The sequence below is a fragment of the Fundulus heteroclitus genome, chromosome 24, assembly GCF_011125445.2.
Source record: "Fundulus heteroclitus isolate FHET01 chromosome 24, MU-UCD_Fhet_4.1, whole genome shotgun sequence".
Classification (NCBI taxonomy): Eukaryota; Metazoa; Chordata; class Actinopteri; order Cyprinodontiformes; family Fundulidae; genus Fundulus; species Fundulus heteroclitus.
The window spans coordinates 26,097,623-26,121,739 of record NC_046384.1 but is presented as its reverse complement, the minus strand read 5'-3'; the positions used below and the strand labels follow the sequence as shown (position 1 = coordinate 26,121,739).

At 41.9% G+C, this 24,117-nt stretch overlaps 1 protein-coding gene across 5 annotated transcripts in view; it reads right to left on the bottom strand.

Annotated features, from left to right (window-relative positions):
- filip1l (filamin A interacting protein 1-like) overlaps positions 1-24,117 on the bottom strand; it is a 287,603-nt gene extending 263,486 nt beyond the window's left edge. For 3 of the 5 annotated variants that reach the window (XM_036128076.1, XM_021312267.2, XM_021312269.2), the window contains exon 1: positions 24,045-24,117. The gene's annotated coding sequence lies outside the window, so the exon portion shown is untranslated. The remainder of the gene's footprint in view (positions 1-24,044) is intronic. The other 2 variants (XM_012855475.3, XM_036128077.1) reach the window with 2 other exon arrangements.

Genomic DNA, 24,117 nt, shown 5'->3' with positions numbered 1-24,117 from the left:
ACAGCTTCTACTTGCAGGCACCCAGCTGATTAAATTCAGTCTCACTCCATCAGCGTTGAGCTCGGTCCCTCTGCTTCGCTTCCCCAGAGCTACAGAGTCGACCGACACTCACATTATGACCATTATTGTGGTTCTCCTTGTATTTGGATGGGCCATCACTACTGCGATGGCGTATGCAGCATACAAGCAGATCAAACAGTTGCAAACCAGGATTGACGCCCTCACCTTTGTCGCTCCCAGGTTCGTAGCACCAGCTCCTTGAAGGTCATAAGCGGATTAGACTACGAACCGCTGTCTCTTTCCTTTCCCTTTTTCCCTCTCTCCTTTCTTTGGTTCAAAGTTCAAACCTGATGACCAATGAATGTATTGACAATGGTGATTGTGAAGTTTGCATTTCTTTCTTTTTTTTTACTTTATTGTTGCCTTATTAGCCAATAGAAATGACTAGCTATAGCTTAGTCCTGCCCAGGCTAGGTCACTGACCCAGGCACAATGAATGCTTTGTTTTTCCTCCTCTTGGATGATGAACTGAACTGCATGAATCCCAATGGACTACTAGAAAGACTATTAGGTTGTTCCACTCATGCACAACAGATTTTCGTCACGCCAGAATGGACTTGGTTGTAGCTTTAAAGACTGTGACCAGCATCCCACTCTTCAAAGCTAAAGAGGGGTATGTTGTGCCAGTTCAGACGTGACAAAAGACGGCATCAATTCGGGACGTAACGGACTGCGTTACCCATGATGCAATGTGGTCAAAATGGCCACCAACTCATGTGGTCAAAATGGCCACCAACTCCCATCACGCAACACGGCAAAATGGCCGCCGATCAAGATAAGGTTGCTATGGTGATGGCTATAAAACCCGATCACACACGACAATCTTCCTTCTTCCCTGGCTTTTAGCCAACCCGAGAAGACACACACAGCTGTTTCCGTTGGGGTAATCCCACGCCACGTGTTCGAGTTCCTCGCTGGACCGAGAGTTTTCGACGCAACGGTTATTCCCTGCTTTACATAACAGGAGGTCGACTAAAATAAGTACATTTAAATTCCCTCTGATCAAAAGACTGAGAGACGCCGTATCTCCCAGTGATCGAAGAGGACCCCGCTTTGTCTGGCCAACAAAGCGACTGTGAAGCCGGAGGAAGAAACGAAGGAGCTTTTTCCCCGTCCCGCTGCAGCCTGCGGACAACTGCGCTCGTCAAGACGCGTCCAGAAAGCCACTACTCGGAGCGCTCCGGACCAGCCCCGAGGCACCTCAAAGTAACGGGGTCTCCCCTTTTATTTCTGTCTCACCAACAGGGTGTTTAGAAGTGCCTGGGCAGGCGTTAGAACTTTGTAGGTGTTGGTTAATGCTTTTATTCCACGACGAAGTTGGAATTATTTTGCTGAACATTTTCTTTGTATGCGCATGCATTTTACAATTGATTTTGCTGTGTTGATTTGTGATCCATCAAGAACCCCGCCGTGGGTTACTGCTTCATTTCTTTTCATCTTTTTCCCTGCTTCCCCCCCCTTTCTCTTTTCGCTTCTTCTTATCAATTTAATCTCTTTGTCCGAGCTCAAGTCGCGGGCTTTGCTTTAAACTCCCAGTTAGCTGCGCCCTCTCGAAGCGAGGCATTATCCCATCAGCGTAAGCGTGGTTACGTCATTAGGACCTCCCCTCATACGTCATCGTAGCAGCCATCTTGGGAGGGTGACGTGTATCTGAACTGTGAGTTAAGTTAAGATCTGCTAACCGCTCATTTTAATCCATTGTTTATTTTTGTTTTGTTCTTTATTTCCACATATATATTTTGCATGTTAGTTTAGTAATGAGTAAGAATTCCAAAGTTGTTGAATCAGAGAATTACTGTAACAGGGAATTGCTTTTGGTTCAATAAAACCAACGACTGCGGAATAGACATTGTTTTGTGTTCAGTCCAATTCACAGTTGCCTGGGTATTCAGAATTCAGAGCTAACCTCCTTTGGAGTTAACATCTGATATTAATACAGAGACAATATCATTGGATGGTGATAAGGAATAAGGATTTAATTTCTAATTGCAGTTACATTGGGGTTCTCACAGCCTGCTGGATAAACCTCGTCGGTTAACAGTCCGACCTGATCATTTATTCCAGCATAAATGAGTTCATAACAGCAAATTAACTAATGCATTAGTGGTATAAATACTTACAAGCTTATAGCTAACATCACCACCATTTGAACTATATTTGTTATAGCGGAATTTTGAGTTGAATGATTTATTATTTAAATTATAATACCAAATTATAATTAATAATAATAATAAGCATATTCAACCAGCTTATGGCATAACAGTCAATAGGAGCCGTTCTACACAGCTGCGATCATCAATAATTTTTTCGGATTTCCAGAGGACTTCACCACTGACATTCCCAAGAGCTTTTGCTGAAGCAACAATGCCCACATGCATGGCCATCGGATGTTCCAACACAACTGGTAAAAGTGGAAAAAACATTGCTTATTTCAACTTCCCGATTCATGAGCCACCGGGCTCTTTGTTGGATTGCCAACTTGAACAGAGCGGATTTGCCATCTAACTTCTGGCCAGAGAGAAAACACGTCATATGCAGTGACCATTTTGAAGAAGAATGTTTTGAACATGACATGAGAGCGAGGATTTTCCGTAAGTTATTTTTTATTTTAGAATTTTTTATTTAGAATTTGCGGGGATGGTCACCGAGCAGAGGGGCGGAGGGATACCGTGTGTGTGTGGTATCCCTCCGCCCCAGCATGTGAACGCTCTTATATTTTAATATTTATACAATAATGACCACCTGCCCTATTTACTAGAGGGCAAATATATAACTTAAGTCACTTCAGCGATCTCTCCTCTGCTGTGTGTGTGTGTGCGCGCTCCGCTGCAGCGCCGGCAAAGCCGTGCTGCGGCGGAGCGCGCACACACACACACACACACACACACACACACACACACACACACACACACACACACGTGTATACATATATACTGTAGGACCCGACTGAGATTGCACTGGAAATAGGTACGCTGGATTCCGTCAAAAGTCCGGTTTCTGTCAAGAAACTCTTCTAAAAAAATCCATATTGCTATCAGATGATGATAGCTCCACGGAACTCTCATCACTGTCATTAAGTACTTCATCACTCATTACTAAACTAACATGCACCAGTCGTCACCATGTTGGAAAATAGTGCGCCGTGACAAACAGAGCGTTGAAACTTGCTCAACTGCGGGTCCGCCGAGTGACGTCAAAAAATGGGAGGTGACAGTACTATTCTTGACCAAGATGGATTCCGCCACATAAACATGATTAAATGAAAATTATTCATAATTAAATAAACTTATAATTTTTTGCACAGTATGTAGTAGTTTTATATTTAAAGTACTTTCAGTGGTTTGAATTCTGATTTTGACCGGACTTCTCCTTTAACAGAAAGAAACCTCTTGCATACGTATGTCAAACTCCAATCCCTGAGGACTGTTATAACCTTTATAGTTGTCCCAGGCTCATCAAACCTGAGTCAAATAATCAGGTTATTAGCAGGACTCTGGAGATCTTGACTGCATACCGAGGAGCTAATTCAGCCATTTGATTCAGGTGTGTTGGACTAGGAACACATCTAAAATAGCCTTCGAGGACTGGTGTATGATTCCCCTGCTCTAACAGAACCTTGTTCAGTGTGCAAGGCCATCCGCCACAACCGACTAGCAATTTGAAAAGATGTGGAGGGCTACAAGTAGGATCTCTTAAAAGTAATTTCAGCTAAAGTTGGTATGGATAGCTATTAAGAGTAGGGTGTCATAACTTTATTCCCTCTGTTAGAGTACATATTTTTTACGTATTTTGTTCTATGAGTAAAATAAGGTTTTACTGGTCATTCCTCCACTGGGAGGTGGTCTACAGTGTAACATGTCCCCATATCAGCTGAGCAGATTTTTGACCCACTTCCTTGGTCATTGGGAGGGCAAGTGTGAATTGCAGGCCGCCTCTGAGTCCAATTCAACTCTGCATGGAGCAGAGTTTAAGTCTAGTCCATACCATCTCAGATCTCCATAGAAAGCTCCTCACTGCCTCTTGACTCCAGTGTCAGTTCTACATCTCCTATTCACTCCAGCAACAGATCCTCATCTGCTCCATGTTGCCCCAATGCCACCATGTCATTGTCAGAAGTCTGTGACCCTTTGGGAAGACCTACTGGTGAACTACTCCTGAACTCTGTACCTTATCTCAAGTATCAGAGTAACAACATTGGTGTCATCAGCAAACTTGACTGTAGGATTGTTTGAGTGAATAGGCGAGCAGTCACGAATACTGAATAGTGAATGGGCCTGAGAACATACCCCTGGGGTGTCCTTGTAAAGGATGAGGTTTGATGATGTGTGCTTACCATATCTGGATGGATGCCCAGGTCGATCAGTTTGTTGACAAGTTTATGGTGAATAACAGTGTTATAGGCAGAACTGAAGTCCACAAACAGCAGTAGACTTAGACTTGGACAACTTTATTGTCAATTTGTATGTACAGTGCATACAGAACGAAATTTTGTTGCATACAGCATACGATAGTGTAAAGGGATTGCAGGTGGAATAGGCAGCATTTCAATATAAAGTGCAGCAGTGATCAGAATGTACACAACAGGAGAAATAAAACAGTGTGCAAAAACAGTATACAGAAGAATGTTCAGCCATTGTTTATGTGCAAAACATAATGGTGCAAAAAGGCAAATGAATAGTGAAAGTTCAGCAACATTTGTAATGCAAAATAAGGATGCAAATGTGATGCAGAGTCCAGTTCAGAGTTCAACAGTTCAACAGTCTGATGGCATCAGGCAATAAGCTGTTGCAGAACCTGGTGGACCTGCAGCGGATGCTGCAGAACCTCCGGGAAGAGGTGGACCTGCAGCGGATGCTGCGGAACCTCTGGGAAGAGGTTCAGCAGGGAGAACAGTTCATGGTGGGGATGTGAGGGGTCTCTGATGATGTTACACTCGGGACATGTAGCGCTGGGATGAAATGTCCTTAATGACTTAGACTTAGACTTAGACTTAGACTTTCTTTATTGTCATTTTGTATACACAGAGTGCATACAGAACGAAATTTCGTTTTCACACAGCTCAGAAATATTGCAGTAACTCTACAGGATACCTAGCAGTGAATTACAGTACAGGATAAAGTGCAGTGATCAATCGCAGTCACTTACAGGATAAATTTCAATTTGCTTCCGGATAAAGTGCAGCAGTGAACAGTAGGCAGTTGAAATGTAAACAATGTAAACCAAATGTAGACAAATATGCAGTAGGGTGCAGCAGTGATTTAAAAGTAGACAGTTGCATTGTACACAGTTTTGCAGTGCGTTTCCGGTTAAGGTGCAGCATCAATTTTTCAGGATACGATACAATGTGCAAATGTGCAAATGTGCAAATCAGCGAATCTAGTGTGGTACACTTTTGTACTTCAGCAGTTCAACAGTCTGATGGAGGGAAGAGGAGCCCCGATGATCCTGTCTGCTGTCCTCACCACTCTTCTCACATTCTTCCAGTCGGAGGCACTGCAGCCTCCACACCACACAGAGAGGCAGCTGGTCAGAATGCTCTCTATGGTGCTTCTGTAGAAGGTCTTGAGGATGGGCGGGGGCAGGTGAGCTCTCCTCATCCTCCACAGGAAGTATTCACAGTGTTCACAGACCTGGTGAGATTGTCTGTGATGTGCACCCCCAGGAATTTGGTGCTGCTTACCACCTCCACAGCTGAGCTATTGATGAGCAGTGGAGCGTGGCAAGGGCGGTTCTTCCTGAAGTCAGCGATGATCTCCTTCGTCTCCTCCACGTTCAGGATCAGGCTGTTGTCTCTGCACCAGCCCACCAGCTGCTCCACCTCCTCTCTGTAGTCCTGGTCGTTGTCTTCATCTGCAAACTTCACCATGTGATTGGTGGTGAACCTAGGGACACAGTCGTGTGTCATAAGAGTGAACAGCAGGGGGCTTAGGACGCAGCGCTGAGGGGAGCCCGTGCTGAGTGTGATGACATCAGAGGTGTTCTGTCCGACCCGGACTGACTGCGGTCTGTTGGTGAGGAAGTCTAGCAGCCAATTTTGAAGAGGTGTGCTGAAGCCCAGATGCTCCAGTTTTACCACCAGATGCTGTGGGATGATGGCGTTGAACGCTGAACTGAAGTCCAGCAACAGCATCCGCATGTGCGTGTTCTTCTCCTCCAGGTGTGCCAGGCTTAGGAGAAGAGTGGAGGAGATGCCGTCCTCAGTGGAGCGGTTCCACCGGTAGGCAAACTGGAATGGGTCGAGTGTTGGGGGGAGACTGGAGGCGATGTGTTCCTTTACCAGCCTTTCAAAGCACTTCATCATGACGGGATTCAGTGCAACAGGCTGGTAGTCATCAACAGGCTGGTAGTCGTTAGCTCTGATCAGCAGGGGCCTGTATGCAGGAATTAGCATTACAGAAAGGTGGTCTGAGGAGCCGAGGTGGGGGCATGGGGCTGCTCTGAATCCGGCTTTTATATTTGTGTAAACTAAGTCTAGAGTGTTCTCTCCCTGAGTAGCAAAATCCATGTGTTGGTAGAAATGAGGGAGAACAGTTTTCATATTGGCCTGGTTAAAATCCCCAGCAATGATGAAAACACCCTCCGTGTGTGCAGATTGCAGCTCAGAGATAGTTCGATAAAGAACACTCATAGGCTCTTTTGTAATAGCGCTGGGAGGCACGTAAACCGCTGTGATGTTAACAAAAGTAAACTCTCTGGGCAGGTAAAAGGGTCTGCAGCTAACAGTCAGAAGCTCTATGTCCGGAGAGCAAAAGCTTATGACTACTCCAGCATTTTTACACCGCTGAGTTCTTTGTTTCTGTCGGCGCGGAAAGAAGCGTGCCCCTCCAGGCTGACAGCGTTGTCCGGGATCGATGACGTAAGCCATGCCTCCGTCAGGATGAGAGCGCAGCAGTCTCTAAACTCCCTCTTTGCAGAGAGTTTAAGTTTTAAATGGTCTATTTTGTTGTCCAGTGAGCAGATGTTGGAGAGCAGGATGGAAGGAAGCGGCGTTCTGTAGGGGTTAGTCTTTAGCCTAGCTGTTAGTCCGCCTTGGCAGCTGCGATTCTGCCACCGATTGTGCCGCTGATCATACCGCTCTGCTTGCTTCTCCTCCAGCGTGTGCTGCTTGGCGAGTCCGCTGCATCGTGGGCCCCTGGGACTTGTGCCCGAAGCACTCCGAAGCCACGTAAACAATCGAGCGTAGATGTAGTTACGAGTCCAAAAACACTAGATGACCGTAACTCCAGCAGTTGCTGGTGGCTGGAAATGGTCTACCGGGTCGATGGATAGTTTGTAGCGAGTTAGGCGGCATATTTTGTAGAAATTGCCGCAAGTTATTAGGAGCTGTATGCAGCCGCAACCTCTCAGGGCGCCGCCGGAAGTAAAGAAAGTAGTTTCAGAATCTGAATCAGAAATATTTTATTCTCATTGTGCAAGAAAGCACAACAAAATTTAAAGAATAGTAACTCTTAAAGGTAGTATAAATAATAAAAATAATAAATAAGTATATTCAATTCAATTTTATTTATATAGCACCAATTCATGAAACATGCAATCTCAAGGCACTTTACAAAGTCAAATTCAATCATATTATACAGATTGGTCAAAAGTTTCCTATATAAGGGAACCAGTTGATTGCTTCAAAGTCCCGACAAGCAGCATTCACTCCTGGAGAAGCGTAGAGCTACAGGGGGAGTCGTCTGCATTGTCCACAGCTTTGCAGCAATCCCTCATATTGAGCAAGCATAGAGCGACAGCGGAAAGAAAAAGTCCCCATTAACGGGAAGGAAAACCTCCAGCAGAACTGGGCTAAGTATGAACGGTCATCTGCCTCGACCGACTGGGGGTTATACAGAAGACAGAGCAGAGACACAACAAGACAGACAAAAAGCACAGAAGCACACATTGATCCAGTAATCTGTTCTACATTAGATGGTAATAGCGGGTGATCTGTCTTCCCTGGATGATGTTACATCCATTTGTTTTATATCTAAAACAAATGTTATAGAGACAGACACAACCTGGATGTTAAGGAAAATAAATAAGTGATGGTCAGGGTTTGGATGAAATTGTGTTGTTCAGGGCAACAACAGAACTTGGGTAGAAACTGTTTTGTAGTCTTAGTTTTTGACTTTATTGCCCTGAGACGCCTCCATGATTGCAGGTGTTTGAAGAGGTGATGGCCAGGGTGGTAGGGGTCCCTGATGATGCTGTGGGCTCTCCTGAGGCAGCGGGTCCTTACTAAAGGATAGTAACACTGTTAAAGTGATACTATCTTTTCAACACTGGAGAAGTTAAATTGGTCACATGCTACTGTCCCAATCAGTCCCCAAGCCTTTGATGTTTTTTTGTCCTCACTTTCTCTCATAGGAGCGGCTTCTGCGAAAGCATACTTCACCTGATCTATCAGTAGCCATACTGCTGGTAAACTGATCTCAGTGGATTTATTTTGGGTTTGCTTGACAGCAGAAGGCTGCAGGCTAAGCTGTGAGAAATAGAGACTGTCTAATGTCTGACAACACTGGTGTTTCTGTCTCTGTGTATATAGAAAGCTTTTCCCTGAGTGGTTTGCAGTCCTCTGAGGAGAAACTAGATCTGGAGTTACTGGTCCTAATGCTTAAAGCCCAAAAGGCTCTGTTTGGTCTGGTTCACCCCACTGAAGGGGTTCCTTCTACCACTCTGCAAGTCTCATTTCATCCCATTCTTTAAGAAAAAGCAAGGCTTTTAATGAGGACACATTTCTTTTCTGATGACACCACCCTCATCTGGTGAGGGTGGCACAGGGCAGGACGGTGGCCCAGGTGTTGGCCTCACAGCAAGAAGGTCCAAGGTTTGAGTCCTGTGCTTGGCAGGAGCCTTTCTGTGTGGAGGTGTCATTTTCTCCCCGTGTCTGCGTAGGTTTCCTCTAGGTGCTCCGGTTTCCCCTCCCACTAAAAGACATGCTGGTCAGGTTGGCCATTAGTGGCAGCATGCACAGTCGCAGTGGCTCAGACTAACCCTCCATCTGATCTATGAAATTTCATATTGTCATGATTTGTCTTAGGATGAACCTGGACACAGCACACACACACACACACAGAGCTAGTTCTTAAAGTGAGTTTATTGAACAGTGTGGGTGATGGATGACGAGAGAAACCAGAGTCTTTTAACTGATGGAGATGTAGGGTGCAGAAGCTGGCCGACAGGGGTAGTGCTGAGAGTCTGACCAGGAGGGAACACTGGAGCCGATGACTTGAGACCAGGGAGGAAGACTTGAGACCAGGACGGAACCCGGGAGTCGTGAACAGGAGTTGAGAACTTGAGGCCAGGACGGAACACAGGAGTCGAGAAATTGAGACCAGGATGGCTCACCAAGAGTTGAGAACAGGAGTTGAGAACTTGAGACCAGGACGGAACACAGGAGATGAGAACTTGAGACCAGGACGGAGCACAGGAGCCGAGACAGGGACCACAGTGGAACACCGGAACCGGGGAACCCTAGACTGCAGGCTGAGCTGGAACGCAGTCTCTGGCTGTTACTTAGCTGGAACAGTGTCTTGGGTTGAGGCTGGGCTGGAACAGAGCTGAAGCAGAGTCTCTGGCAGTGACTGAACAAAAATAAAGCTGAAGTAAAAGTCTCCTGGCTGACTGAACAAAAAACAAAACTGAAGCAAAGTCTTCTGGCTGACTGAACAAAAACTGAGCTGACACAGGATTACTGGCTGAAACTGAGCAGGAGAACAACACTACGGACCGGCAATGAGAACAAAATGAGGTGAGTATATAAAGAGGTGACAACAGGTGGAAACACATCAGTGATAATTGCAGCCTGACAGGTGAAACCAATCAGGCTGCACAGAGAAGAGAGAGAAGAAGGGAGGCTCAGCATGCCGCCTACAAGCTGCATCCTGACACATATTACATACCTTGTATGTATAATGGCAAATCTTACCTCTTATCTTATCCCTTCCATTAGTGTAAAGCCTGTTCACACAGGTCTTCTAATCCATCCTCCACCTGGTGAAGCTTAGGGTGTGTGGAATGTATTAACTTTGATCCGTTTTTTTAAGTACACATTTATGAAGGTATAACATGCTTTTAATATGCAATTTATTTGCTTTGAGACCGTGTCTGTTTGTCAGAAGAATAGAATGTGAATAGATTAAGGTTAAATGAGCTGTTTACAAGCAAAAGTATCAGGAGAGAGTTTCAAGGCCAGTTCCTAGGCAGTGGGAAGGAACAGTGACTACAGTTCACATGCACCAGGAGAAAACAAGAGAAGATAGTTATTAGGGAGTAAGATAGCGATAAGGTGTGTGCGTCATTCATCGGCTGATTATGTATAATCTATTTTCTGAATTTAATAAAACCAGCCTGTACCGGAGGGAGAGACAGAGTCAGAGTCGCGGCCCGCAGATGCGGTGGGCGCACCTGCTCTCCCTTCGCGAAGGTGAAACGGAAATCTGTGTCCATGACTGAGTTATTATTTTAAAGTCCTGCACAACGAATTAACGAACCCGGGGAAGCAAGACGGCTTCAACATTTGGGGGCTCGGTCTGGGATTCGGGGTGACAGGCTGAATTGGTCATCACCAGACTGGAACGAAAGGACAAGGGACACACTGGCTGGCCACAACAAAAAGAGGTAGGCACAACCTTTTATCGAATCTGCATTTTCAGCTTAGAAATATAGGCTAAATTATGTGTCCCAAGTCCAAGTAGTACCAAGTCTGCTAAATTAATTCTTTGGAGTGCCTTGGAGTAGTTTTGAAAAAGTGTGGTTCAGCATGAAATATTTATTTATTTACACATTTGTTTATACATTGTGTAAACATCAGGGCGTTAAAATTTGCGATTTAGCTCATTATTGGCAAGAATTTTTAACTTTATGGCACCAGGATGTTGTCATTACAATTCTGACAATTGTTTTAAATATATATATATATATATATATATATATATATATATATATATATATATATATATATATATATATATATGGGTCCTGTACGGCCGGTCCACGTTTCGGCCGCCTGGCCCCTCCCAAAAACGTGCTACTTCGACGGACGCGCAGGCTTGGCCAATGCGTCAACCTTTCCCGTTTTTCCCCTCCCGCCCGCCGTGGGCTGTACGGCCCTCCCCCGCCGGCGTACGGGCCACGAGGCGCCACACTGTGAATGGAGCCTGCGCTGCGAACGGAAAAGGGCTTTCTTTGGGGGGCCGCCGCGTGGCCCGCGTGTGCGGTGGCGAGGCGGGTGGGGGTCCGTGCTGCACCCGGCCGGCCGGCCCGCCGATTTTAAAGGGGGCCGGCCCGGCCGTGGCGAGCATCCACCCGCCGCCGCGCATACCTAGACATTGGGGCTGTACGGAACGGAGGGTCGCGTTACGTCCGCCCGCTCTGAAAATTTTGGTTTTGGCCCTAGGGGGGTTAAGTATAAAAAAAAAGAAGAGAGATGTCTCGCAGGAGACTACGTGCAAGCTGTCTGTCTTGTACAACATATTGTGTCTGTGGAAATGAGATCATTGTGTTTGAATACCAGCTGGAGTATAGGAGATTTACGAAAAAGGAACGGAACTTATGAAGCGCAGCGTTTCGCGGGGGAAACATTTTGTAACGGACCGGATAGATGCTTCTCTAGGCAAGTGGAGGAAAATGGCTAAAAATAACCGTAAAACGTAAGGAGATAAAATAAGACAGACCAGCGGCCAGGTGTGAGGTCTTGCCTCTGCGGAGGCAAGGCGCCGGACAGCCGGTAAATTGAGCAGTCACGGCGGTGCGGGGCAAGTTTCAAACATGATCTGTGAAACAAACTTTTCAAACATGATCTGTGAAAAACACTGTTAAAAGGAGAGGCATGTGTGTGTGTTTTGTTCGTCTAATTGTCTTGTTGTATGTGTTATTGGTGTGTAAAAGCTCTGTTCGTCTGTGGAAAATAATCCAGATTAAAATACTAGAAACCACTGTTTCAAAAAGTGTTTATTTGCGTTGAATGACTGCAGCATTCAAAACAAATGCACTTTGGAGACTTCTATTTAACAGAAAAGGCTTAACTAAACGGTTGTAAGAGAAAAAGACAGACGATTTAATAATATAAAAGTTTGTACAGCCCAAATTGAAAGTAAACACGTAGATATTAACATGATTTAAATAAATATATCTCAGGCTTGTTACAAATGATTGAAACTGGGGATAAAGGTTTTTGTTTTTGTGTTATTTGGGAGCCTAATTATGGAGTACAGTTAACCAGAGGCGTGGGGAAAGTATTCAGTTACACTATTAATGCACAAAGCTTGTATTTCACAATGGATTCATGACAGCTGTAAAAATACCAGATTAGAGACTTTTTATAATGTAAATTTAGAACATTAATAAAATGGCAAACAGCATATTGGAAGAACATGGGAGATTTTTGACTAAGAATTTTACTGCTGCCAAAAGAGGAATTTAGAAGACCATCAAAATATCAGACGGCCAAATTAAACACGTCATCTGTTACAATCGTTTGTGGTTATCCAGTTACGCTGAGCTGAGGCGAACCTCAGAGGAACAGTTTGACCTAAAACAGGACAATAGATATGATGAACAAATCTGACCATGATAAACATCTGAATGTTAATGGCGAGGACGTGTTGGGTGGAGAGTTAACGGTTCCTGGTGACACCCCCAGGAACAACACATTATTAGAAACACCCACCAACCATGCGCGTCATCTGTTACTACATCTACAGCGCCAATCTCGCTGAAAACAGCCGAGGATTGGTCACTGCTCAGGGCGCAGCCCTCTATATATATATATATATATATATTAGGGCTGGGCAAGTTAACACGTTAATTTCGCGTTAATTCATTAGACTATTAACGGCGATATTTATTTTATCGCGCATTAACGCATGTTGCTCACATGCTTTCAGTCAGTGTCAGTCAGCAGGCGCGCTGACTGCAGCGCGCTGTCACGGCAGCACTCGCCCGCTCCCCCTCCCCTCTCGTACATGGCTCAGCGGCGCCAGCCAATCAGCACGCAGGCTCAGCCTGGCCCGCCCGCTCACCTCTCACACAAACTTAATACACAAACAGCTGAGAGAGACCGCAGCAGCGAAAAAACATGAACAGGGGAAGTAGCACCGTTTGGCTTTATTTTAATACCGTAAATGAAATCAAGCTGTATGTTTTGTAAAAAGCCGGTTCATTTCAGTGGAAACACAACAAATTTATCTAAGCACGTGAAAAAACATGAAAACGTCGAGCCCCAGAAACGGAGAGAGGAGACGAAACTTCTCTCATTGCCCCGACAGACCCACAGACATCTCTGACTGAGGCGTTTCAGTCCTCCAGGGAACATCCAGGTAGATCAGTGGATGGATGGATGGATGGATGGATGTTACTGGAGCCCACACATAACATGTAATTAAGACCTTGAAAGAACCCAGTACATATATTAAAAAGTGTTATTTAAGATAAGATAACATTAGCTAATCCTTTTTTTATCCCACGATGGGGAAATTTATAGGATTAAAGCAACAGGCAGGTGCACACAACACAGACAAAATTACATAAGGATTGAAATATATGAGGTGGATTAGCGAAAAAAACACTGAACATAACATTATTATTATTATTATTATTATTATTATTATTATTTAATTGTAATAATAAAATAAAAACCACAAAACCCAAAAGGTCAACAGTTTCATGATACATCAAGCTTAGGGACTGGCTAATATACAGCAGGTAAAAAAAGGCCATATTTTGGCTGCAGTGCTTGCTGTTCTCTTATGAAGAAAAGATCAACTAGTGCACTAAATTCAATAGATGGGTTGAAAATATCCAGTATAAAATAAGTGCTACAAATGTTACAACACTTTTGTTCATATGGCAGCAGAACATTAAAATAAAAGTGCTCTTTACACTACTTTTGAATTCATTCTTGGAGTTTGTAAATACAATGCGATTAATCGCGATTAAATATTTTAATCGTTGCCCAGCCCTAATATATATATATATATATATATATATATATATATATATATATAATTATAATAATAATTGGACAATAAAACTTATATCTTTGTTTAGGAGTCAAAAAATATTTCAGCATGAAATATTTATTTATTTACACATTTGTTTATACATTGTGTAAACATCAGGGCGTTAAAATTTGCGATTTAGCTCATTATTGGCAAGAATTTTTAACTTTATGGCACCAGGATGTTGTCATTCCGATTCTGACAATTGTTTTAAATATATATATATATATATATATATATATATATATATATATATATATATATATATATATTTGTACAAGCATAACTTTAACTAGTGTCATTTATTGCAAAAGTGCATTTTAAAATTCCCAAATGAGCTTTTATACTTTCAGAAATAACAAGATAAAATACAAGATTAATTTAAATTAAAATTTTAATAGTCTGAAAGCCCTAGTTTGAATATAATACACTAGACTTAAATCTGGTTGATCTAAAGAAAGCAGGAATTAGCTCACTAACAACTTCTGGTAATTGTAGGTCTAGGAATCACCAGTTAGCAGAACCAAAAGTTAAAAGTTAAAATGGAGCTTAAAGATGTTTGGTAAAAGTACAACCCGGTTGATTAGATAGATTTTTATCAGCCCTAGATCTAGTCATGCATCAGTTTAACAGTTATCCTCAGATGGAGTTGCTGATGTTTAAGAATTTATGAAGAATGTTACTGGTTTAAATCGTTTTACTACAGAAGTTAAACTTTGCAGAGAGGCAGAAATTAACAGGAACGAAAAAGGATTTGGAAAAATTTTAAAGGACAGATCTCAAAAGCATTTATTCTGTGTAGACAGATTCTTAAAGTTCCACTAAAGTGCAGATGCTCTTGTTACAAAATAATTTAGGAACAGAGAAATAGGTTCCTTATTCATTACTGAAACAGGATGATTAAAGTTTTTCTGTTGCTGATTCTGATTAGATGATATTGCTGGTAAATAGAATCCCTAGTATTGCAGCTGTACGGTCCTCTTCTGTTGCAACATGATATTGAAAATGATGCTCGAACGTTCCACATGCCAGAAGAAAATTTTATTTTCTTTAGTAATTTCTTTCTTACAGTTATACAACATTCTCCCTTAACACCCCAGCAGTGGTTGTTAAATTTGACTGGGACCCACAACTGCAGGGAATTATTTATAGAAATAGTGTAAATGGTGTACCCTCTTTAGTTTTACAGCTGATGAAACTGAATCGTTATAGGCCTGATTGTGATTATGCTCGCTGGGACAAAACATTTGGTACATCATTTTCCAATGTGGCTCAGGATGGGGAGAGGAAGAGAAAAAAAGATATTACAAGATCTGTTGTTTAAATTGCAATTACAGGGAACAAAAGAAAAAGTGAATATGTGATGTTTCAGCAGTTGGATCTTCAACTCTAAAGGTGTCACTTCAGTTTAATTAACTCCAAGGAGGAGGCTTGCCTATTGCCTCCTTTTCTCTATTCTTTATATATTTACAGGTCTGTTGGTTGCTGAATGTGGAAGCAGATCACAGTTTGGTGGTCAGTGTGGCGTCGAGTATTGAACCAGGGCGTGACGGATGAGTGTTTGGAGCTGATATGGTGGACATGTTAAAGCACCCATCGATATACAACTGTGATTGTCCTGGATATTAAACAACTGTGGGCTGTTTCATCCCACCAGCAGGTCAGCCTGGTATGGAGCAACCAAATCCTAACATGACCTCACCTCCACAAGGTCAGTACCCCAGCAAGGGGATAACTCTTCTGATGACACATCCCTGAGCAGCTGCATGAGCACTGCAGACTCCGAGCTGTCAGCGGAAAAGACTGCATGAACTTTTGGGTGGACACTGGAGTCACATATGGGCCTTTGAGTTGTGGACTAAGACTGTCACTGAACATGATACTGAGAGAAGAGACAGTGTCTGCCATTGTGACCTGAGGGGGAGAAAGAATTGCTGACATCTATGGAGGACTGTGAACAGAGCCTGCTACAACTGGTGTTCTCTCCAGCTTTGGAAGATGCAACGTCTGGGTCCTTGCTCTTCCTCCCACCTGACCAGCCACACGTCACTCTGTTCTACGACAGGAACCACACAGACTGGTATCAAGATTCTTTAAGGTAAAACACAGACAGTCATTTCTAGGAATATGTATGTGGCACCTGAGCGTTTGGCAGCTGCTACTGCTGAACAATTTATAACAATATATGATGTCGGATGAACGATTTCACATATTTCTCTTTCTCTCCATGTTGAGCACTAGAAAGAAGTAGGGGCATGGTTAAACATTCCCTTCAGGCAACTGATTGGGCTCCTACCAGCGTGCAGGTTTGTTGTTTTAAAATATACTAATACCTTTTAAATTGTCTGTGATGTAACTGATAAGTTTATTTCAAACATGAGTTTGAAATGTTACCATGGCCGGGATCGTACTGATCATCATTGAGCAGCAGAAGGTCCATGGAGGTGGGAATACTTTCATGTGTTCCAGTTACATTTAAAGTTATTAAATATAAAATTGCAATTTGCCAGGGAACGTGTCTTTCCTGGGCTGTGTTATTTTCCGCAGGAACAACCAATGTGTCCTCCAATAACAAGCAAAGCGTTCTAACAAACCCAAACTACAGCGCATGAATGACATGTTATCGTTTTGGGACTAAATGGCTGCTGTCACAACTACATGGTGGGTACATTGATCTCAAGCAACCTTTGAGGGACCTTATGAAATATCAGGTATGATAAACTTGAATAATGTTTTGATTTGGATTCAGGATTCGAGGAAGTGTTTTTTCCTGCTTCACCACAGATTAGCCTATGCAGTTGAATTGGTTCTTTGAAGACTTTTTGCTATTCTCTGTTGATGTGTCTGGAACAAAACTAGTTTTGATTCCAAAAGGGAGATGTACATATCAGTAAATGTTAGATAAAATAGAAAAACAGGGTGCATGATTTTTGATATGAGAATGGTATCTATTGAAGAGGAACTGAGAGAGGAATTGATTACAAGAACAGTGTAGGTGGAGCAGAGCAGCTTCAGAGGTGTGTTGGAGTAGAACGGTTGCTGTAAAACGATCTGTTGGTGTTTCCTCCAGGATTAAAACAGGAACCTTTTCTGAAGCACCCACAGTAGAACATCTGGGGTTATAGAGGTTACAGCAATGTCTTGTGTAAAGTGGTGCTATGTGGGGTCACTTTAATCCAAAGAAGATTCGGACATTGTTACAAAAAATGTACTTTGATTTCAAACCACAATTAACTAACTTTTGATTCCACAGACACAGTGATCCACATCCGAGGTTTAAAGTGTTTGTGTGTGTGCGCGTGGATTCTTTTACAGGACGACCAGAGGCCTGTGAAAGGAGAGAACAGAGAAACTATGATAAAATGTCTTAATAACTATTACGTTTCTAGGCGTAGTTTTCCTGACAGGATGAAGATGGACAATGGCAGGTGGTAAAGATCAATTAGTATCTGAAAAAAATAATTGGCTGAAATCTGTGCAGACTAAGTTGACATAGGGTAAAGTTTTGATGTTTGTTTCTTGTTGGATTGTTCAGTTAATTTCATTACAGGATGCATTCTCTGACTGGAAGGAGTTTTTCTGGGGTGTGACGTCAACCTCCCGGGATTCACAGGTAGCACACGAAATTTGACATCTAAAGATTGTCGTGTAGTTTCAGACTATATTGGAGATTCCTAAGGAATGTGAAGGAGGGTCCACCAACCCCCAGACCTCGGCTAAGTGCGTGCTGAGGTCAACGAAAGACAGAGGTGGGGGTTGTGATTTAGGGTGCTCTGACCAGAGTGCAGAGCCATGAGGTTCCACCACAGGGTGCCAAAGGAAACACCAAGACCAGTGCAGAACCAGAGTGGGAACTCTGGAAAGTCATCAAAAGAAAGTTGTCTGAACCGAGGTGGACCGGCCCATACCAGATGGTGGAATGCACTTTGCACGCAGTCAGGCTCAAAGGAAAAGGCGACACCTGGTATCATTGGAGTCAGTGTGCAGCCACTGAGGAACCTCAGCGCTCTCAACATCAGGTTTTACAGGATAACACCACAACGCCGTGAAAGGGAGCCTAACGGTGAATCCTCTACTCAACCAGTCATAATAACACCCGTAGAGAGATTCAGTGAGCTTAAGCTCACTCACAGAAATTGCACAAAGGAGACATTTGCTACAAGGACGACAGAAGAGGCGGAAGAAGTGGTCATTTACGGATCAACCACAGGGCAGTGAGCCGCTCTCTTGTTACAGGAAAAGAGGAAAACCGAAAGAGACTCAGAGTACTGAAAGAAAAAATGTAAAAAAAATATATATATATATATATATATATATATATATATATATATATATATATATATATATATATATATATATTATATATTATTTTTACCTTTGTATTTTTGCATTTCTTGTTGAAATTTGTGTGTTTCTCCACAGGTGTTTTTCCACAGGGGCACTAAAACAGCACAAAGCATGTGGGCAGGAAGACTTGTGACCAAACCCCCTAAGGGTTGGGTTGCAGGAGGTTTATTATTAGGCGCCCGCCTATGCATTGAAAATGCATGGCGGAGGCCTTATACTATGCACCCAATAAGGGGTTTCTTTATTCCTTTTTAATCATCCGTCACCGTTAATACAGCCCGAACCGTAGGGTCTACCCCCACACAAACTATATATCAAAACGTGCGTCTCGACGCCGCGAAGTATGCTTTTTGTACTTCACGCCATTTAAAGTTACCGTGGTGACAAAATTCACCAAAAACCACTTCTTCAAACCACTTCTTCAACACTGTTGACCTCTCAATAATGCATGGCTGAGCATTGCATTGGTGTTTGGTTGAGTGGGTTAGGTCTCGAGCTGCCAATCAGAAGATCCGAGGTATGAATCCAAGCTGTACCAATTTCAGAAAATTACACTTTCACCCAATATTTCATTTCCCTTTGGCTTTAAAAAACTATTTTTCAAATCAATACAGTTCACCTCATGCCTTTAACTTTTTTTATTCACATATTTCATTTTTTCATGCTACATTGAAGTATTTAATCATGTTTTAATAACACCAATTTTCCATACTGCTTCGATGCAGACCTTCTCCTGTCGGCTGTTGGCAATTAGCTCATAGCAGGCACAATATGGAGTTTGGAGCTCTGCAGCGTCTCACAAGAGTTTGCAGCTGTGCAGACACAAAGTTTTGCCCTTGACTGTCGGCTGTTGGAAATCACCTCATTAGCTGCGTCTCAGATCGAAATACGGAGTTTGCACCTTTGCAGAGACTACGCCTTGTATATATTTAAAAACACGGACGGGACAGTTCTGAAAGTCTCATGCCTCAACATTAAATGGTTTAGGAGCTCTTAAACACAGTTGACCTCTCCATAATTCAGAGTTGTGCATACTGCTGGTCTTTGGTACAGTCGGTTAAATGTTTGACCCCCAATCATGAGGTTGTAGGATTGAAACCTGCTGTGGCAATATCAGACTATTACATTTTTACCCAAAATTTAATTTTCCTTTGGGTTAAAATAAGTATTATTTTTAGAATTATTTTCTGTTTAAATATCCAGTCATATTCAATGAATTATCACATCTATTTAAATGTTTTTTAGTCTGGAAATGACATTTTGAAATTACCTTTTGAAATTATCCTTAATGCAGGTACCAAACTTGTCCTTAAACAACAATAATTGTATTTATTTTACTATTATAATGTACTATTTTAACTTTAAATCTTATTTTTATTAGTTGGGATGGCTGCCAGCACAACACTGCATTATGTCCTCATGACGAGATCAAAGCTAGAAAATAAGTCATCTGCAGGGGTTGGACAATGAAACTGAAACACCTGGTTTTAGACCACAATCATTTATTAGTATGGTGTAGGGCAGGGGTGCGGATAAATGCATTATCATCATTCAACAATGATTACTGAAAAAAACGTACTTCGTTCAATTGAAAACATGCAGTTCCTATATTGTACACGAGTGGCGCTGTGTATTATTCAGAGCCGACAACTACCAGTACTCTTTCAATTCCGGGTCAGAGGTGAACTCCTCCATCTTGTTTGCTGCTAGTGCTAGTAAGAGCTAGTGCTGCCGGTTATCCTAAGTTACTGAAGGATATTGTTGAATCTAGTCCAATTAACCCAGACGAAGGATTCCATTGAGTGTTTTCCTTGCAACCACTCGACGGTGAGTCGTTTATTTTATGTCGGTTTTATATTATGGTATAAATGCAGTGGCTTGGCTACACGCCTGCTTAAAATCTATGTATTGGCATCTTAAAAATGGTCTTATAGCTTAAAAGATTGTTCTATTTTTGTTGATTTTGTGGCCGAACACAAGATATGTTCTCAAAGCGTTAAATAAGCACTTTGATTTTTCAAAATTTTGTCTTTTAAGGATAATTTTAAGTTAGTTTTTATTAAATTTGTCAATGGCCTATGGAAGTCTGGAAGGATGGCAGTTCAACCCTAACAGCAGCACTGAGCTTCAGATGTGGAACATTGATTTTAAATAATTTCTTAATATTTTATCTGTTTGATGTATGTTGTCATGCAGGACGGTGTTTTTAAGTCCCAAAAACTGTGAATAAATGTTTTCAACATCTTACAATCACTGTGACCAATTCCTATGCATAATGCACTTAAATTAATGTTTAACTGAGTAAAAGTATTGTTGAAATTGCAAATACTTTTCTTAAACTCTGAGGTTATTCATAATGTTGTGTAAAAGGGAAATTTGTTTATTATAAAAATCAACAACAAGTCCACATTTATTAGTTCTATTTAATCTTGCAATGAGTTTACATGTGTGGCCCCCCTGAGATCAGATTAAGCTGAATGCGACCCCTAATCCAAAATGAGTTTGACACCCCTGGTATAGGGCCTTCTTTTGCGGCCAATACATAGTCAATTCATCTTGGGAATGACATATACAAGTCCTGAACAGTGGTCATTTATAGACTAACAGAAGTATTTTAAAGTCTATTCTAAGAGATACAGGGAGCTAGTGAAGGGACCTTCACACTCTGCTCTTATTGGTTTAATGTGCAATTAATGATGATTGGCCACCAGGCTGGTCCAATTCAGCCTCCCACAATAAAATAAGAGGTGTTTCAGTTTCATTGTCCAACCCCTGTATATAGTGCATTTCACTTCACGCGGGCAGCAGCGTTCTGGATCAGCTGCAGCTGTCTGATCCACTTTTTAGGCAGACCTGTGAAAACACCGTTGTAGTAATCAATTCTACTAAATATAAACACAGAGATTAGTTTTTCCAGATCCTTTTGAGACATTAGTCCTTTAATCCTGGAAATGTTCCTCAGGTGATAGAAAGCCGACCCTGTAACTGTCTGTAAATGCTTTTGGAGGTTCAGGTCTGAGTCCATCGGGCCTGATCAGTGGTTTCTAGCTGAAGCAACTGAAGCTGTGAGCTAACCTTTGATCTCTCATCTATTGGTCCAAATATTATTACTTCAGTTTTGTTTTTATTCAGTTGAAGAAAGTTTTGACATATCCAGCAAGATGTGCACCAACAATTTTTCCCCCTTTGAACTCACCCATGTCACCCATAATGTTGTGTGCATTGCAATATTTAAAGCAAAACTGCGCTCTTACCCTGCTAATTGGACCTTCACACTCTGCTCTTATTGGTTCAATATGCAATTAATGAAGATTGGCCACCAGGCTGGTCCAATTTAGCCATGAAACCTCCCACACTAAAATGAGAGGTGTTTCAGTTTCATTGTCCAACCCCTGTATATAGTGTATTTCACCTACTGAATTGAGTTACTGAAATAATTGTCTATACTTTTATTTATTAAGTTTTAATTCTAGTGTTTATGTAAGGCAGAGGTTACAAATGTAAACTTTACGACCTTTTGTTTGGACCGTTTTATTAAAAACGGCTCTAAGAACAGAGGTGGAAACAACGCCCCCAAAATGACGCTTGTGGCCAAAAAGTGTATCACGTCAGTAGTGGTTTAGGACTACCATAGCAAATGAATGGGAAATGTTGACTGTCGGCAGTCGGCAATTAGCTCATTAGCTGCGTCTCAGATCGAAATACGCAGTTTGCAGCTCTGCAGACGCAAAGTTTTCCTGGTCGGCAGGTTTTGATGAAGACAAATCCTTTTCACTCAGAAGGTTTGATTTAAAATCCCCAAGCGATGAGAGCCTACGATCAAGGAACTCGGAAGCTTTGCCTTTGACGGTTATGCCCACCACCAGGCGGGCGCCTTCTTCAACTTCTTCAGAAGTTGAACGATTCTAGTTATCAGTTGTCATTGTTACAGGTATATTGTGGTATTTTTGCGACAAAATCCCTCCTTTTAAGTAACAGGAAATAACATCAAAAATCTGTTTTAATACCAAAAAAACAAACAAACATATAATCTAATATACTATATAAAATATGCATGCATAAGTTTTATTTTTTAGGTATTTGGGTGTTGTGTCCTGATCAGTGGATCAGTTGCGGTTTGTGTTGGTTTGTTTTTGTGTTGTTACATATACAATCCCTGTGCTTTTGGTAGTGGGAAATCTGACAAATTCATTGCCATAAATGTTTAATATCAATTTCAACTACAAAGAAAAAAGAGAACTCTAGATCAGGGGTGCCCAAGTCTGGTCTATTCTAAGCTACTACTCCACAACTTTTAGATGCATTCCTTTTCTAACACCCCTGAATCAAATGACTGAAATCCATCATCAGCCTTTAGTCATCCAGCTTTTCATAGATACGGCTAGGAGCCAATCATTTGATTCAGGTGTGTTAGAAAATGAATGCATCAAAAAGTTGCAGGTTAATAGCCCTGCAGGACTGGGGTTATAGGCACCCCTAATCTAGATGATTATTTCATTAACCCTGTGATGCCAAATGTTGTTTTTGATGCGTCTACATTCTTCATCATGGTAATGGTGTCTTTAGTCTTTGAGGTGGAGTGTTTGTTTTCTTCCACTTCTAGCATATTGCATAAAGATGTTTCAAACATTGTATAGTTGTCACTATGTGGTTAAATAAAGGAACACAATAATGTATTTATGTCAACATAGCAATTAGTAATCATCAGCAGGTCAAAATGTAGTATTCTACCACACATATTGCTCAGTTATTTGCTAGAGTTAAGAATGACCAAGTCTAAATTGCAGTGTTAATTTGACAACCTCTGTATTTTGAAATTATGTTTGAAGTCTAATTAATACACATCAGGCCCAGTTTATGCAAGTGCTAATTTGGTATTTTTAATACAAAAAAGATATTCACAATTAAGCTCTGCCGTGTTGAAAAATACTTCCTTGACCTGACATCTGACTTTGGTCTATTGCTCTCACCGAGTGTTTCCAAACTGAGATCCGAGTGCAGGGCTGGTAATCTGACCTCCTACCTCCCTCTGTCGCCCTCATTGCACCCAGTTACTCTTTGCTGCCCTTTGGAAATTCCCTGGCTGCATCCAGCATACTATTGTGGAAAACTCTGAAAGGTACCCACCAGCGTAGTATTGTGATGTTCTTCTTTGATCAGCAATTATTTTGTAGAAAAAGGGAAGAATAAGAATAAATTCCCATCCAAAATATAGAAGTGATAGTTGCAACAGATGTTGAAAAGAAATCTACAAAGTAATACAAATGAGAGACAAATATTTTATCAAAATAAGCATATTTTATCGGAAGATAATCTTTATATATGTCCAATAAGTAAGAACTGCACACAAAAGCTGGCACATGGAGAATAGGTATCTCTCAGAGTCCACTGTCATAATCCACTGAACTTCAAATGATCTTTAAGTAACCTGCAGAAATACCATGGCTAAAATTCAAAAGCACTGATGAGTAATATGTAGGCTGGACTGTTAAAATGACTTCACATCCTTTACTGTCACAAAGGCATGCATGATTTTAAATTTGCATTTTTGCTTCAATAGAAAACAAAAAAGGGGTCTGAGTCTGTAAACACACTCATCTTCTGATGCACTCAAACACACCCAGCCTGCTTTTGCAAGCAATTATCCAGCCTTACCTCTCACAGCGAAGCGTCAGCTCCTGGTGCTGCTGTGCCTCTGCAGTGGTTCCCTGTAGCCTGTCAGCTCGGT